The sequence below is a fragment of the Delphinapterus leucas genome, chromosome 4 (assembly GCF_059928025.1).
Source record: "Delphinapterus leucas isolate spDelLeu-1000000601 "Yukka" chromosome 4, BTC_Dleu_Yukka2, whole genome shotgun sequence".
Lineage (NCBI taxonomy): Eukaryota > Metazoa > Chordata > Mammalia > Artiodactyla > Monodontidae > Delphinapterus > Delphinapterus leucas.
In genome coordinates this window covers 112,510,188-112,527,865 of record NC_143132.1, presented here as the reverse complement: position 1 = coordinate 112,527,865, position 17,678 = coordinate 112,510,188, and positions in this window count along the sequence as shown.

Below are 17,678 nucleotides of genomic sequence, written 5' to 3'. Positions count from 1 at the left end.
TTGTGTCAGCGTACGTGTTAGGGCAAGTGTTATTGTTAGTGTACGGGTTAGGATTAGCGGACGGGTTAGAGGAAGGCTTCGGGTAAGGGTTAGGGTTAGGGTTAGGGTTAGCGTTAGGATTAGGGGATGGGGACTGTTTATGGTACAGGTTAGGGTACGACAACGGTTTAGGTTGAGCATACGTGCTAGGGTACTGGTTAGTGTTAGCGTACGGGTTAGGATTAGGCAGGGTCAGGGTAAGGCTTCGGGTAAGGGTTAGGGTTAGGGTTAGGGGACGGGAATGGGGACGGGGACGGTTTAGTGTTCAGGTTAGGGTACGAAAAGGGTTTAGGGTGAGAGTACGTGTTAGGGTATGGGTTTGTGGTAGCGTATGGGTTAGGATTAGGGGACGGGTTAGGGTAAGACTTCGGGTAAGGTTTAGTGTTAGGGTTAGGGTTATGGTTAGGGGACGGGGACGGTTTACGGTACAGGTTAGGGTACGACAATGGTTTATCGTGTGCGTATGTATTAGGGTACGGGTTAGTGTTAAAGTACGGGTTAGGATTAGGGGACGGGTTAGGGTAAGGCTTCGGGTAAGGGTTAGGTTTAGGCTTAGGGTTAGCGTTAGGGTTAGGGGATGGGGACGGTTTAGGGTACAGGTTAGGGTACGACAACGGTTTAGGGTGAGCGTACGTGTTAGGTTACGGGTTAGTGTTAGCGTACGGGTTAGGATTAGGGGATGGGTTAGGTTAAGGCTTTGGGTAAGGTTTAGGGTTAGGGTTAGGGTTAGGGTTAGGGTTAGGGTTAGGGGACGGGGACGGTTTAGGGTACAGGCTAGGGTACGACAACGGTTTAGCGTGAGCGTACGTGTTAGAGTACGGGTTAGTGTTAATGTACAGGTTAGGATTAGGGGAAGGGTTAGGGTAAGGCTTCGGGTAGGGGTTAGGGTTAGGGTTAGGGTTAGGGTTAGGGGACGGGGACGGTTTAGGGTACAGGTTAGGGTACGACAATCGTTTAGGGTGAGCGTACCTGTTAGGGTACGGGTTAGTGTTAGTGTACGGGTTAGGATTAGGGGACGGGTTAGGGTAAGGCTTGGGGTAAGGGTTAGGGTTAGGGTTAGGGTTAGGGTTAGGGTTAGGGGATGGGGACAGTTTAGGGTACAGATTAGGGTACGACAACGGTTTAGGGTGAGCGTACGTGTTAGGGTACGGGTTAGTGTTAGGTTACGGGTTAGGATTAGGGGACGGGTTAGGGTAAGGCTTCGGGTAAGGGTTAGCGTTAGGGTTAGCGTTAGCGTTAGGATTACGGGACGGGGAGATTTAGGGTACAGGTTAGGGTAACAACGGTTTAGTGTGAGCGTACGTGTTAGGGTACGGGTTAGTGTTAGCGTACGGGTTAGGATTAGCGGACGGGTTAGAGGAAGGCTTCGGGTAAGGGTTAGGGTTAGGGTTAGGGTTAGCGTTAGGATTAGGGGACGGGGACTGTTTATGGTACAGGTTAGGGTAAGGCAACGGCTTAGGTTGAGCATACGTGTTAGGGTACTGGTTAGTGTTAGCGTACGGGTTAGGATTAGGGGAGGGTTTGGGTAAGGCTTCAGGTAAGTGTTAGGTTTAGGGTTAGGGTTAGGGTTAGGGTTAGGGTTAGGGTTAGGGGACGGGGATGCTTTAGGGTACGGGTTAGGGTACGACAACGGTTTACGGTTAGCCTACGTGTTAGGGTACGGGTTAGGGTTAGCGTATGGTTTTGGATTAGGGGACGGGTTAGGTTAAGGCTTCGGGTAAGGGTTAGGGTTAGGGTTAGGGTTAGGGTTAGGGGATGGGGAAGGTTTAGGGTACAGGTTAGGGTACGACAATGGTTTAGGGTGAGCGTACGTGTTGGGGTACGGGTTAGTGTTAGCGTACGGGTTAGGATTAGGGGACGGGTTACGGTAAGCCTTCAGGTAAGGGTTAGGGTTTGGGTTAGGCTTAGGGTTAGGGTTATGGTTAGGGGATGGTTTAGGGTACAGGTTAGGGTACGCCAACGGTTTAGGGTGAGCGTACGTGTTAGGGTACGCCTTAGTGTTAGCGTACGGGTTAGGATTAGGGGACGGGTTAGGGTAAGGCTTCGGTTAAGGGTTATAGTTAGGGTTAGGGTTAGGGGACGGGGACGGTTTAGGGTACAGGTTAGGTTATGACAACGTTTTAGGTTGAGCGTACGTGTTAGGGTATGGGTTAATGCTAGCGTACGAGTTAGGATTAGGGGACGGGTTAGGGTAAGGCTTCGGGTAAGGATTAGTGTTAGGGTTAGGGTTAGGGATAGGTGACGGGGACGGTTTAGGGTACAGGTTAGGGTACGACAACGGTTTAAGGTGAGTGTACGTATTAGGGTACGGGTTAGTGTTAGCGTACGGGTTAGGATTAGGGGACGGGTTAGGGTAAGGCTTCGGGTAAGTGTTAGGGTTAGAGTTAGGGTTAGCGTTAGGGTTTGGGGACGGGGACGCTTTAGGGTACAGATTAGGGTACGACAAAGGTTTAGGGTGAGCGTACGTGTTAGGGTACGGGTTAGTGTTAGCGTACGGTTTAGGATTACGGGACAGGTTAGGGTAAGGCTTCCGGTAAGGTTTAGGGTTAGGTTAGGGTTAGGGTTAGTTTTAGGTTTAGGGTTAGGGGACGGGGACGGTTTAGGATACAGGTTAGTGTACGACAACGGTGTAGGGTGAGCGTACGTGTTAGGGTACGGGTTAGTGTTAGCGTACGGGTTAGGATTAGGGGATGGGTTAGGGTAAGGCTATGGGTAAGGGTTAGGGTTAGGGTTAGGGTTAGGGTTAGGGGACGGGGACGGTTAGGGTACAGGTTAGGGTACTACAACGGTTTAGGGTGAGCGTACGTGTTTGGGTACGGGTTAGTGTTAGCGTACGGGTTAGGATTAGGGGACAGGTAAGGGTAAGACTTCGGGTAAGGGTTAGGGTTAGTGTTAGGCTTAGGGTTAGTGTTAGGGGACGGGGACGGTTTAGGGTACAGGTTAGGGTATAACAATGATTTAGGGTGAGCGTACGTGTTAGGGTACGGGTTAGTGTTAGCGTACGGGTTAGGATTAAGGGAGGGTAAGGGTAAGGCTACGGGTAAGGGTTAGGCTTAGGGTTAAGGTTAGCGTTAGGGTTAGGGGACGGGGAGGGTTTAGGGTACAGGTTAGGGTACGACAACGGTTTCGGGTGAGCGTACGTGTTAGGGTACGGGTTAGTGTTAGCGTACGGGTTAGGATTAGGGGACGGGTTAGGGTAAGGCTTCGGGTAAGGGTTAGGGTTAGGGTTAGGGTTAGCGTTAGGGTTAGGGGATGGGGACGGTTTAGGGTACAGGTTAGAGTACAACAACGGTTTTGGGTGAGCGTACGTGTTACGGTATGGGTTAGTGTTACCGTACGTGTTAGGATTAGCGGACGGGTTAGGGTAAGGCTTCGGGTGAGTTTTAGGGTTAGGGTTAGGGTTAGGGTTAGTGTTAGGGTTAGGGGACGGGGATGGTTTAGGGTACGGGTTAGGGTACGACTACGGTTTAGGGTGAGCGTACGTGTTATGGTACGGGTTAGGGTTAGCGTATGGTTTAGGATTAGGGGACGGGTTAGGTTACGGCTTTGGGTAAGGGTTAGGGTTAGGGTTAGGGTTAGGGTTCGGGGACGGGGACGCTTTAGGGTACAGTTTAGGGTACGAAAATGGTGTAGAGTGAGCGTACGTGTTAGGGTACGTGTTAGTGTTAGCGTACGGGTTAGGATTAGGGGATGTTTTAGGGTAAGGCTATGGGTAAGAATTAGGGTTAGGGTTAGGCTTAGGGGACGGGGACGGTTTAGGGTACAGGTTAGTGTACGACAACAGTTTAGGGTGAGCGTATGTGTTAGGTTACGGGTTAGTGTTAGCGTACGGGTTAGGATTAAGGGACGGTGTAGGGTAAGGCTTTGGGTAAGTGTTAGGGTTAGGTTTGGGTTTAGCATTAGGGTTAGGGGACGGGGATGGTTTAGGTTACAGGTTAGGGTACTACAACGGTTTAGGGAGAGCGTACGTGTTAGGGTACGGGTTAGTGTTAGCGTACGGGTTAGGATTAGGGGCGGGTTAGGCTAAGGCTTCGGGTAAGGGTTACGGTAAGGGTTAGGGTTGGGGTTAGGGGACAGGGACGGTTTAAGGTACAGGTTACGGTACGACAACGGTTTAGGGTGAGCGAACATGTTAGGATACGGGTTAGTGTTAGCGTATGGTTTAGGATTAGGGGACGGGTTAGGGTAAGGCTTCGGGTAAGGGTTAGGGTTAGGGGACGGGGACGGTTTACGGTACAGGTTAGGGTACGAGAACGGTTTAGGGTGAGCGTACGTGTTAGGATATGGGTTAGTGTTAGCGTACGGGTTAGGATTACGGGACGGGTTATTGCAAGGCTTCGGGTAAGGGTTAGGGTTAGGGTTAGGGGAAGGGGACGGGGACGGGGACGGTTTAGGGCACAGGTTAAGGTACGACAACGGTTTAGGATGAGCGTACGTGTTAGGGTACGGTTTAGTGTTAGCGTACGGGTTAGGATTAGGGGATGGATTAGAGTAAGACTTCGTGTAAGGGTTAATATTAGGTTTAGGGTTAGCGTTAGAGTTAGGGGACGGGGACGGTTTAGGGTAAAGGTTAGCGTACGACAACGGTTTAGGGTAAGCGTACGTATTAGGGTACGGGTTAGTGTTAGCGTACAGGTTAGGATTAGGGGACGTGTTAGGGTTAGGGTTAGGGTTAGGGGATGGGGACGGGTACGGGGACGGTTTAGTATTCAGGTTAGTGTACGACAACGGTTTAGGGTGAGCGTACGTGTTAGGGTATGGGTTAGTGTTAGCGTACGGGTAGGATTAGGGGACGCGTTAGGGCAAGGCTTCGGGTAAGGGTTAGGGTTAGGGTTAGGGTTAGGGGACAGGGATGGTTTAGGGTACATGTTAGGGTAGGACAACAGTTTAGGGTGAGCGCACGTGTTAGGGTACGAGTTAGTGTTAGCGTACGGGTTAGGATTAGGGGACGCGTTAGGGTAAGGCTTCGGGTAAGGGTTAGGCTTAGGGTTATGGTTAGGGGACGGGGACGGTTTACGGTACAGGTTAGTATACGACAATGGTTTATCGTGTGCGTATGTATTAGGGTACGGGTTAGTGTTAAAGTACGGGTTAGGATTAGGGGACGGGTTAGGGTAAGGCTTCGGGTAAGGGTTAGGCTTAGGCTTAGGGTTAGCGTTAGGGTTAGGGGATGGGGACTGTTTAGGGTACAGGTTAGGGTACGACAACGGTTTAGGGTAAGCGTACGTGTTAGGTTACGGGTTAGTGTTAGCGTACGGGTTAGGATTAGGGGATGGGTTAGGTTAAGGCTTTGGGTAAGGGTTAGGGTTAGGGTTAGGGTTAGGGTTAGGGTTTGGGTTAGGGTTAGGGGACGGGGACGGTTTAGGGTACAGGCTAGGGTACGACAACGGTTTAGCATGAGCGTACGTGTTAGAGTACGGGTTAGTGTTAATGTACGGGTTAGGATTAGGGGAAGGGTTAGGGTAAGGCTTCGGGTAGGGGTTAGGGTTAGTGTTAGGGTTAGGGTTAGGGGACGGGGACGGTTTAGGGTACAGATTAGGGTACGACAACGGTTTAGGGTGAGCGTACGTGTTAGGGTACGGGTTAGTGTTAGGTTACGGGTTAGGATTAGGGGACGGGTTAGGGTAAGGCTTCAGGTAAGGGTTAGCGTTAGGGTTAGCGTTAGCGTTAGGATTACGGGACGGGGAGATTTAGGGTACAGGTTAGGGTAACAACGGTTTAGTGTGAGCGTACGTGTTAGGGTATGGGTTAGTGTTAGCGTACGGGTTAGGATTAGCGGACGGGTTAGAGGAAGGCTTCGGGTAAGGGTTAGGGTTAGGATTAGGGTTAGCGTTAGGATTAGGGGACGGGGACTGTTTATGGTACAGGTTAGGATAAGACAACGGCTTAGGTTGAGCATACGTGTTAGGGTACTGGTTAGTGTTAGCCTACGGGTTAGGATTAGGGGACGGTTTAGGGTAAGGCTTCGGGTAAGGGTTAGGGTTAGGTTTGGGTTTAGCATTAGGGTTAGGGGACGGGGATGGTTTAGGTTACAGGTTAGGGTACTACAACGGTTTAGGGTGAGCGTACGTGTTAGGGTACGGGTTAGTGTTAGCGTACGGGTTAGGATTAGGGGCGGGTTAGGCTAAGGCTTCTGGTAAGTGTTACGGTAAGGGTTAGGGTTAGGGTTAGGGGACAGGGACGGTTTAGGGTACAGGTTACGGTACGACAACGGTTTAGGGTGAGCGTACATGTTAGGATACGGGTTAGTGTTAGCGTATGGGTTAGGATTAGGGGACGGGTTAGGGTAAGGCTTCGGGTAAGGGTTAGGGTTAGGGTTAGGGTTAGGGGACGGGGACGGTTTACGGTACAGGTTAGAGTACGATAACGGTTTAGGGTGAGCGTACGTGTTAGGATATGGGTTAGTGTTAGCGTACGGGTTAGGATTAGGGGAGGGTTTGGGTAATGCTTCAGGTAAGGGTTAGGGTTAGGGTTAGGGGACGGGGACGGGGACAGGGACGGGGACGATTTAGTGTTCAGGTTAGGGTACGAAAACGGTTTAGGGTGAGCGTACATGTTAGGGTATGGGTTTGTGGTAGCTTACGGGTTAGGATTAGGGGACGGGTTAGGGTAAGGCTTCGGGTAAGCTTTAGTGTTAGTGTTATGGTTATGGTTGGGGGACGGGGACGGTTTACGATACAGGTTAGGGTACGACAACGGTTTATCGTGTGCCTACGTATTAGGGTACGGGTTAGTGTTAACGTACGGGTTAGGATTAGGGGACGGTTTAGGGTAAGGCTTCTGGTAAGGGTTAGGCTTAGGGTTAGGGTTAGGGGACAGGGACGGTTTAGGGTACAGGTTAGGGTAGGACAAAGTTTTAGGGGGAGTGTACGTGTTAGGGTACGGGTTAGTGTTAGCGTACGGTTTAGGATTAGGGGATGGGTTAGGGTAAGGCTTCGGGTAAGGGTTAGGGATAGGTTTAGGGTTAGGGGACGGGGACGGTTTAGGATACAGGTTAGGGTACGACAACGGTTGAGCGTGAGCGTACGTGTTAGGGTATGGGTTAGTGTTAGCGTACGGGTTAGGATTGGGGGACGGGTTAGGTTAAGGTTTCGGGTAAGGGTTAGGCTTAGGGTTAGGGTTAGGGTTAGTGAACGTGGACGGTTTAGGGTAAAGGTTAGGATACGACAACGCTTTAGGGTGAGCGTACGTGTTAGGGTACGGGTTAGTGTTAGCGTACGGGTTAGGATTAGGTGACGGGTTAGGGTAAGGCGTCGGGTAGGGGTTTGTGTTAGGTTTAGGGCTAGGGTTAGGGGACGGGGATGGTTTAGGGTACAGGTTAGGGTACGACAATGATTTAGGGTGAGCGTACGAGTTAGGGTACGGGTTAGGGTTAGCGTACGGGTTAGGATTAGTGGACGGTTTAGGGTAAGGCTTCGGGTAAGGGTTAGGTTTAGGGTTAGGGTTAGGGTTAGGGTTAGGGTTAGGGTTAGGGGACGGGGACGGTTTAGGGTACAGGTTAGTGTACGACAACGGTGTGGGTGAGCGTACCTGTTAGGGTACGGGTTAGTGTTAGCGTACGGGTCAGGATTAGGGGATGGGTTAGGGTAAGGCTATGGGTAAGGATTAGGGTTAGGGTTAGGGTCAGGGTTAGGGAACGGGGACGGTTTAGGGTACAGGTTAGGGTACGACAACGGTTTAGGGTGAGCGTACGTGTTTGGGTACGGGTTAGTGTTAGCGTACGTGTTAGGATGAGGGGACGGGTTAGGGTAAGGCTTTGGGTAAGGGTTAGGTATAGGGTTAGTGTTAGGGTTAGGGGACAGGGACCGTTTAGGCTACAGGTCAGGGTACGACAACGGTTTAGGGTTAGCGTACGTGTTAGGGTACGGGTTAGTGTTAGCGTATGGGTTAGGATTAGGGGACGGGTTAGGGTAAGGTTCGGGTAAGGGTTAGGGTTAGGGTTAGGGTTAGGGTCAGGGTTCGGGGACGGGGACGCTTTAGGGTACAGGTTAGGGTACGACAACGGTTTAGGGTGAGTGTACGTGTTAGGGTACGGGTTAGTGTTAGCGTACGGGTTAGGATTACGGGACAGGTTAGGGTAAGGCTTCGGGTAAGGGTTAGGATTAGTGTTAGGGTTAGGTTTAGGGGACGGGGACGGGGACGGTTTATGGTACAGGTTAGTGTACGACAACGGTGTAGGGTGAGCGTACGTGTTAGGGTACGGGTTAGTCTTAGTGTACGGGTTAGGATTAGGGGATGGGTTAGGGTAAGGCTATGGGTAAGGGTTAGGGTTAGGGTTAGGGTTAGGGGACTGGGACGGGTTAGGGTACAGGTTAGGGTACGACAAAGGTTTAGGGTGAGCGTACGTGTTAGGGTATGGGTTAGTGTTATCGTACAGGTTAGGATTAGGGGACGGGTTAGGGTAAGGCTTCGGGTAAGTGTTAGCGTTAGGGTTAGGGTTAGGATTAGGGTTAGGGGACGGGGATGGTTTAGGGTACGTGTTATGGTTCGACAACGGTTTAGGGTGAGCGTACGTGTTAGGGTACGGGTTAGTGTTAGCGTACGGGTTAGGATTAGGAGACGGGTTAGGGTAAGGCTTCGGGTAAGGGTTAGGGTTAGGTTTAGGGTTAGGGTTAGGGGACGGGGACGGTTTAGGGTACAGGTTAGGGTAAGACAACAGTTTAGGGTGAGCGTACAAGTTAGGGTACGGTTTAGTATTAGCGTACGGGTTAGGATTAGGGGACGGTTTAGGGTAAGGCTTCGGGTAAGGGTTAGAGTTTGGGTTAGGTTTAGGGTTAGGGTTAGGCGACGGGGACGCTTTAGGGTACAGGTTAGGGTACGACAACGGTTTAGGGTGAGCGTACGTGTTAGGGTACGGGTTAGTTTTAGCGTACGGTTTAGGATTAGGGGACGGGTTACGGTAAGGCTTCAAGTAAGGGTTAGGGTTAGGTTTAGGGTTAGGGTTAGAGTTAGGGGATGGTTTAGGGTACAGGTTAGGGTACGACAACGGTTTAGTGTGAGCGTACGTGATAGGGTACGGCTTAGTGTTAGCGTACGTGTTAGGATTAGGCGACGGGTTAGGGTAAGGCTTCGGGTAAGGGTTAGGGTTAGGGTTAGGGTTAGGGTTAGGGTTAGGGTAAGGGGAAGGGGACGGTTTAGGGTACAGGTTAGGGTACGACAACGGTTTCGGGTGAGCGTACGTGTTAGGGTACGGGTTAGTGTTAGAGTACGGGTTAGGATTAGGGGACGGGTTTGGGTAAGGCTTCGGGTAAGGGTTAGGGTTAGGGTTACGGGACGGGGACGGTTTAGGGTACAGGTTAGGGTACGACAACGGTGTAGGGGGAGCATACGTGTTAGGGTATGGGTTAGTGTTAGCGCACGGGTAAGGATTAGAGGACGGGATAAGGTAAGGCTTCGGGTAAGGGTTAGTGTTAGTTTTAGCGTTAGGTTTTGGGAAGGGGACGGTTTAGGGTACAGGTTAGGGTACGACAACGGTGTAGGGTGAGCGTACGTGTTAGGGTACGGGTTAGTGTTAGCGTACGGGTTAGGATTACGGGACGGGTTTGGGTAACGCTTCGGGTAAGGGTTAGGGTTATGGTTAGGGGACGGGGACGGTTTAGGGTACAGATTAGGGTACGACAACGGTTTAGGGTGAGCGTACGTGTTAGGGTACGGGTTAGTGGTAGCGTATGGGTTAGGATTAGGGGACGGGTTAGGTTAAGGCTTCGGTTAAGGGTTAGGGTTAGGGTTAGGTTTAGGGGACGGGGACGGGGACGGTTTAGGGTATAGGTTAGGATACCACAACGGTTTAGGGTGAGCGTAGGTATTAGGGTACGTGTTAGTGTTAGCGTACGGGTTAGGATTAGGGGACGGGTTAGGGTAAGGCTTCGGGTAAGGGTTAGGGTTAGGGTTAGGGGACAGGGACGGTTTAGGTTACAGGTTACGGTACGACAACGGTTGAGGGTGAGTGTACGTGTTAGGGTATGGGTTAGTGTTAGCGTACGGGTTAGGATTAGGGGAGGGGTTAGGGTAAGGCTTCGGGTAAGGGTTATGCTTAGGGTTAGGGTTAGCGTTAGGGTTAGGGGCTGGGGACGGTTTCGGGTACAGGTTAGGGTACGACAACGGTGTAGGGTGAGCGTACGTGTTAGCGTACAGGTTAGTGTTAGTGTACGGGTTAGGATTACGGGACGGGTTAGGGTAACACTTCGTGTAAGGGTTAGGGCTATGGTTAGGGGACGGGGACGGTTTAGGGTACAGATTAGGGTACGACAACGGTTTAGGTTGAGCGTACGTGTTAGGGTACGGGTTAGTGGTAGCGTATGGGTTAGGATTAGGGGACGGGTTAGGTTAAGGCTTCAGTTAAGGGTTAGGGTTAGGGTTAGTGTTAGGGTTAGGGGACGGGGACGGGGACGGTGTAGGCTACAGGTTAGGGTACAACAACGGTTTAGGGTGAGTGTACGTGTTAGGGTACGTGTTAGTGTTAGCGTACGGGTTAGGATTAGGGGACGGGTTAGGGTAAGGCTTCGGGTAAGGGTTAGGTTTAGGGTTAGGTTAAGTGGATGGGGACGGTTTAGGGTACAGGTTAGGGTACGACAACGATTTACGGTGAGCGTACGAGTTAGGGTACGGGTTAGGGTAGGCGTACGGGTTAGGATTAGGGGACGGGTTAGGGTAAGGCTTCGGGTAAGGTTTAGGGTTAGGGTCAGGGTTAGGGTTAGGGGACGGGGACAGTTTAGGGTACAGATTAGGGTACGAGAACGGTTTAGGGTGTGCGTACGTGTTAGGGTATGGGTTAGTGGTAGCGTATGTGTTAGGATTAGGGTACAGGTTAGGGTAAGGCTTCGGGTAAGGGTTAGGGTTAGGGTTAGGGTTAGGGGACGGAGACGGTTTAGGGTACAGGTTAGGGTACAACGGTTTAGGGTGAGCGTACGTGTTAGGGTACATGTTAGTTTTAGCGTAAGTGTTAGGTGTAGTGGACGGGTTAGGGTAAGGCTTCGGGTAAGGGTAAGGGTTAGGGTTAGCGTTACCCTTACGGTTAGGGGACGGGGACGGTTTAAGGTACAGGTTAGTGTACGACAACGGTTTAGGGTGAGCGTACGTGTTAGGGTACGGTTTAGTGTTAGCGTACGGGTTAGGATTAGGGGACGGGTTAGAGTAAGGCTTCGGGTAAGGGTTAGGGTTAGGGTTAGGGTTAGGGTTAGGGTTAGGGCACGGGGATGGGGACGGGGACGGGGAAGGTTTAGTATTCAGGTTAGGGTACGACAACGGTTTAGGGTGAGCGTACGTGTTAGGGTATGGGGTACTGTTTGCGTACGGGTTAGAATTAGGGGACGGATTAGGGCAAGGCTTCGGGTAAGGGTTAGGGTTAGGTTTAGGGTTAGGGTTAGGGGACAGGGACGGTTTAGGGTACAGGTTAGGGTACGACAACGGTTTAGGGTGAGTGTACGTGTTAGGGTACGGGTTAGTGTTAGCGTACGGGTTAGGATTAGGGGACGGGTTAGGGTAAGGCTTCGGGTAAGGGTTAGGGTTAGGGTTAGGGTTAGGGGACGGGGACAGTGTAGGGTACAGGTTAGGGTACGACAATGGTTTAGGGTGAGAGTACGAGTTAGGGTACGGTTTAGGGTTAGCGTACGGGTTAGTATTAGTGCACGGTTTAGGGTAAGGCTTTGGGGAGGGTTTAGGTTTAGGGTTAGGGTTAGGATTAGGGTTCGGGGACGGGGACGCTTTAGGGTACAGGTTAGGGTACGACAACGGTTTAGGGTGAGCGTACGTGTTACGGTACGGGTTAGTGTTAGTGTAGGGTTTAGGATTACGGGACAGGTTAGGGTAAGGCTTCAGGTAAGGGTTAGGGTTAGTGTTAGGGTTAGGGTTAGGGTTAGGGTTAGGGGACGGTTTAGGGTACAGGTTAGGGTACGACAATGGTTTAGGGTGAGCGTACGTGTTAGGGTACGGGTTAGTGTTAGCGTACGGGTTAGGATTACGGGACGGTTTAGGGTAAGGCATCGGGTAAGGGTTAGGGTTAGGGTTAGGGTAAGGGGACGGGGACGGTTTAGGATACAGGTTAGGGTAAAACGTTTTAGGGTGAGCATACGGGTTAGGGTGCATGTTAGTTTTAGCGTAAGGGTTAGGAGTAGGGGACGGGTTAGGGTAAGGCTTCGGGTAAGGGTAAGGGTTAGGGTTAGCATTACCGTTACGATTAGGGGACGGGGACGGTTTAAGGTACAGGTTAGGGTACGACAACGGTTTAGGGTGAGCGTACGTTTTAGGGTACGGGTTAGTGTTAGCGTACGGGTAAGGATTAGGGGACGGGTTAGGGCAAGGCTTCGGGTAAGGGTTAGGGTTAGGTTTAGAGTTAGGGTTATTGTTAGGGGACGGGGACGGTTTAGGGTACAGGTTAGGGTATGACAACGTTTTAGGGTGAGCGTACGTGTTAGGGTACATGTTAGTGTTATCGTACGGGTTAGGATTAGGGGACGGGTTAGGGCAAGGCTTCAGGTAAGGGTTAGGGTTAGGGGACGGGGACGGGGACGGGGACGGGGACGGTTTAGGGTACAGGTTAGGGTACGACAACGGTTTAGGGTGACCGTATGTGTTAGGGTACATGTTAGTGTTAGTGTATGGGGTAGGATTAGGGGATGGGTTAGGGCAAGGCTTCGGGTAAGGGTTAGGGATAGGGATAGGGTTAGGGGACGGGGACGGTTTAGTGTACAGGTTAGGGTACGACAACGGTTTAGGGTGAGCGTACGTGTTAGGGTATGGGTTAGTGTTAGCGTACGGGTTAGGATGAGGGGACGGGTTAGGGTAAGGCTTCAGGTAAGGGTTAGGCTTAGGGTTAGGGTTAGGGTTAGTGGACGGGGACTGTTTAGGGTACAGGTTAGGATACGACAACGGTTTAGGGTGAGCGTACGTGTTAGGGTACGGGTTAGTGGTAGCGTATGGTTTAGGATTAGGGGACAGGTTAGTGTAAGGCTTTGGGTAAGGGTTAGGGTTAGGGTTAGGGTTAGGGGACGGGGACGGGGACGGGGACGGGGATGGTTTAGTATTCACTTTAGGGTACGACAACGGTTTAGGGTGAGCGTACGTGCTAGGGTATGGGTTACTGTTTGCGTACGGGTTAGGATTAGGGGACGGGTTAGGGCAAGGCTTCGGGTAAGGGTTAGGGTTAGGGTTAGGGTTATTGTTAGGGGACGGGGACGGTTTATGGTACAGGTTAGGGTATGACAACGGTTTAGGTTGAGCGTACGTGTTAGGGTACGGGTTAGTGTTAGCGTACGGGTTAGGATTAGGTGACGGGTTAGGGTAAGGCTTCGGGTAGGGGTTAGGTTTAGGGTTAGGGTTAGGGGACGGGGACGGTTTAGGGTACAGGTTAGGGAACGACAACGGTTTAGGGTGAGTGTACGTGTTAGGGTACCGGTTAGTGTCAGCGTACGGGTAAGTATTAGGGGACGGGTTAGGGTAAGGCTTCCGGTAAGGGTTAGGGTTAGGGGACGGGGACAGTTTAGGGTACAGCTAAGGGGACGACAACGGTTTAGGGTGAGAGTACGAGTTAGGGAACGGGTTAGTGTTAGCGTACGGGGTAGGTTTAGTGGACGGTTTAGGGTAAGGCTTCGGGTAAGGGTTAGGGTTAGGGTTAGGGTTAGGTTTCGGGGACGGGGACGCTTTAGGGTACAGGTTAGGGTACGACAACGGTTTAGGGTGAGCGTACGTGTTAGGGTATGGGTTAGTGTTAGCGTACGGGTTAGGATTACAGGACAGGTTAGGGTAAGGCTTCGGGTAAGGGTTAGGGTTAGGGTTAGGGTTAGGGTTAGGGTTAGGGTTAGGGGACGGGGATGGGGACGGTTTAGGGTACAGGTTAGTGTACGACAACGGTGTAGGGTGAGCGTACGTGTTAGGGTACGGATTAGTGTTAGCGTACGGGTAAGGATTAGGGGATGGGTTAGGGTAAGGCTATGGGTAAGGGTTAGGGTTAGGGTTAGCTTTAGGGTTAGGGTTAGGGGACGGGGCCGGTTTAGGGTACAGGTTAGGGTGCGACAACGATTTAGGGTGAGCGTACGTGTTAGGGTACGGGTTAGTGTTAGCGTACGGGTTAGGATTAGGGGACAGGTTAGGGTAACACTTCGGGTAAGGGTTGGTGTTAGGGTTAGGGTTAGGGTTAGTGTTTGGGTACGGGGACGGTTTAGGGTACAGGTTAAGGTATGACAACGGTTTACGGTGAGTGTATGTGTTAGGGTACGGGTTACTGTTAGCGTACGGGTTAGGATTAGGGGAGGGGTTAGGGTAAGGCTTCGCGAAGGGTTATGCTTAGGGTTAGTGTTAGCGTTTGGGTTAGGGGATGGGGACGGTTTAGCGTACAGGTTAGGGTAAGACAACAGTTTAGGGTGAGCGTACGTGTTAGTTTATGGGTTAGTGTCAGCGTATGGGTTAGGATTAGGGGACGGGTTAGTGTAAGGCTTCGGGCAAGGGTTAGGGTTAGGGTTAGGGTTAGCGTTAGGGTTAGGGGATGGGGACGTTTTAGGGTACAGGTTAGAGTACGACATCGGTTTTGGGTGAGCTTACGTGTTAGGGTACGGGTTAGTGTTAGCGTACGGGTTAGGATTTGGTGACGGGTTAGGGTAAGGCTTTGGGTAAGGATTAGGGATAGTGTTAGGGTTAGGGTTAGGGGACGGGGACGGTTTAGGGTACAGGTCAGGGTACGACAACGGTTTAGGGTTAGCGTACGTGTTAGGGTACGGGTTAGTGTTAGCGTACAGGTTAGGATTAGGGGACTGGTTAGGGTAAGGCTTTGGGTAAGGATTAGGGATAGTGTTAGGGTTAGGGTTAGGGGACGGGGACGGTTTAGGGTACAGGTCAGGGTACGACAACGGTTTAGGGTTAGCGTACGTGTTAGGGTACGGGTTAGTGTTAGCATACAGGTTAGGATTAGAGGATGGGTTAGGGTAAGGCTTCGGGTAAGGGTTATGGTTAAGGTTAGTGTTAAGGGACGGGGACGGTTTAGGGTACAGGTTAGGGTACGACAACGGTTTCGGTTGAGCGTACGTGTTAGGGTACGGGTTAGTGTTAGCGTACGGGTTAGGATTAGGGGACGGGTTAGGGTAAGGCTTCGGGTAAGGGTTAGGGTTAGGGTTAGGTTTAGCGTTAGTGTTAGGGGATGGAGACGGTTTAAGGTACAGGTTAGGGTACGACAACGGTTTAGGGTGAGCGTACGAGTTAGGGTACGGGTTAGTGTTAGCGTACGGGTTAGAATTAGGAGACGGGTTAGGGTAAGGCTTCGGGTAATGGTTAGGAGTAGTGTTAGGAGACGGTTACGGTTTAGGGTACAGGTTAGGGTACAACAACGGTTTAGGGCGAGCGTACGTGTTAGGGTACATGTTAGTATTAGCGTAAGGGTTAGGATCAGGGGACAGGTTAGTGTAAGGCTTCGGGTAAGGGTAAGGGTTAGGGTTAGGGTTACCGTTACGGTTAGGGGACGGGGACGTTTTAGGGTACAGGTTAGGGCATGACAACGGTTTAGGCTGAGCGTACGTGTTAGGGTACGGTTTAGTGTTAGCGTACGGGTTAGCATTAGAGGACGGGTTAGAGTAAGGCTTCGGGTAAGTGTTAGGGTTAGGGTTAGCGTTAGCGTTAGAGTTAGGGGACGGGGACGGTTTAGGGTACAGGTTAGGGTACGACAAAGGTATAGGATGAGCGTAGGTATTAGGGTACGTGTTAGTGTTAGCGTACGGGTTAGGATTAGGGGACGGGTTAGGGTAAGGCTTCGGGTAAGGGTTAGGGTTAGGGGACGGGGACGGGGACGGGGACGGTTTAGTATTCAGGTTAGGGTACGACAACGGTTTAGGGTGAACGTACGTGTTAGGGTATGGGTTAGTGTTAGCGTACGGGTTAGGATTAGGGGACGGCTTAGGGCAAGGCTTCGAGTAAGGGTTAGGTTTAGGGTTAGGGTTAGGGTTAGGGGACGGTTTAGGGTACAGGTTAGGGTACCACAAGGGTTTAGGGTGAGTGTACGTGTTAGGGTATGGGTTAGTGTTAGCGTACGGGTTAGGATTAGGGGACGGGTTAGGGTAAGGCTTCAGGTAAGGTTTAGGGTTAGGGGACGGGGACAGTTTAGGGTACAGGTTAGGGTACGACAACGGTTTAGGGTGAGAGTACAAGTTAGGGTACAGGTTAGGGTTAGCGTACGGGTTAGGATTAGTGGACGGTTTAGGGTAAGGCTTCAGGTAAGGTTTAGGGTTAGGGTTAGGGTTAGGGTTAGGGTTCGGGGACGGGGACGCTTTAGGGTACAGGTTAGAGTACGACAACGGTTTAGGGTGAGCGTACGTGTTAGGGTACGGGTTAGTGTTAGCGTACGGGTTAGGATTAGGGGATGGGTTAGGGTAAGGCTATGGGTAAGGGTTAGGGTTAGGGTTAGGGTTAGGGGACGGGGACGGTTTAGGGTACAGGTTAGGGTATGACAACGGTTTAGGGTGAGCGTACGTGTTAGGGTACGGGTTAGTGTTAGCGTACGGGTTAGGATTAGGGAACAAGTTAGGGTAAGACTTCGGGTAAGGGTTAGGGTTAGGGTTAGGGTTAGGGTTAGGGTTAGGGGACGGGGATGATTTAGGATACGGTTTAGGGTACGACAACGGTTTAGAGTGAGCGTACGTGTTAGGGTATTTGTTAGGGTTAGCATATGGTTTAGGATTAGGGGACGGGTTAGGTTAAGGCTTCGGGTAAGTGTTAGGGTTAGGGTTAGGGTTAGGGTTAGGGGACGGGGACGGTTTAGTATTCAGCTTAGCGTACGACAACGGTTTAGGGTGAGCGTACGTGTTAGAGTACGGGTTAGTGTTAGCGTACGGGTGAGGATTAGGGGACGGGTTAGGGTAAGGCTTCGGGTAACGGTTAGACTTAGGGTTAGGGTTAGGGTTAGTGGACGGGGACGGTTTAGGGTACAGGTTAGGATACGACAACGTTTTAGGGTGAGCGTACGTGTTAGGGTACGGGTTAGTGTTAGCGTACGGTTTAGGATTAGGGGACGGGTTAGGGTAAGGCTTCGGGTAGGGGTTATGGTTAGGTTTAGGGTTAGGGTTAGGGGACGGGGACAGTTTAGGGTACAGGTTAGGGTAGGACAACGGTTTAGGGTGAGCGTACGTGTTAGGGTACGGGTTAGTGTTAGCGTACGGGTTAGAATTAGGTGACGGGTTAGGGTAAGGCTTCGCTTAAGGATTAGTGTTAGGGTTAGGGTTAGGGTTAGGGATAGGGGACGGGGACGGTTTAGGGTACAGTTTAGGGTACGACAACGGTTTAGGTTGAGTGTACGTGTTAGGGTATGGGTTAGGGTTAGCGTACAGGTTAGGATTACTGGACGGTTTAGGGTAAGGCTTCGGGTAAGGGTTAGGGTTAGGGTTAGGGTTAGGGTTAGGGTTAGGGTAAGGGGAAGGGGACGGTTTAGGGTACAGGTTAGGGTACGACAACGGTTTCGGGTGAGCGTACGTGTTAGGGTACGGGTTAGTGTTAGAGTACGGGTTAGGATTAGGGGACGGGTTTGGGTAAGGCTTCGGGTAAGGGTTAGGGTTAGGGTTACGGGACGGGGACGGTTTAGGGTACAGGTTAGGGTACGACAACGGTGTAGGGTGAGCATACGTGTTAGGGTATGGGTTAGTGTTAGCGCACGGGTAAGGATTAGA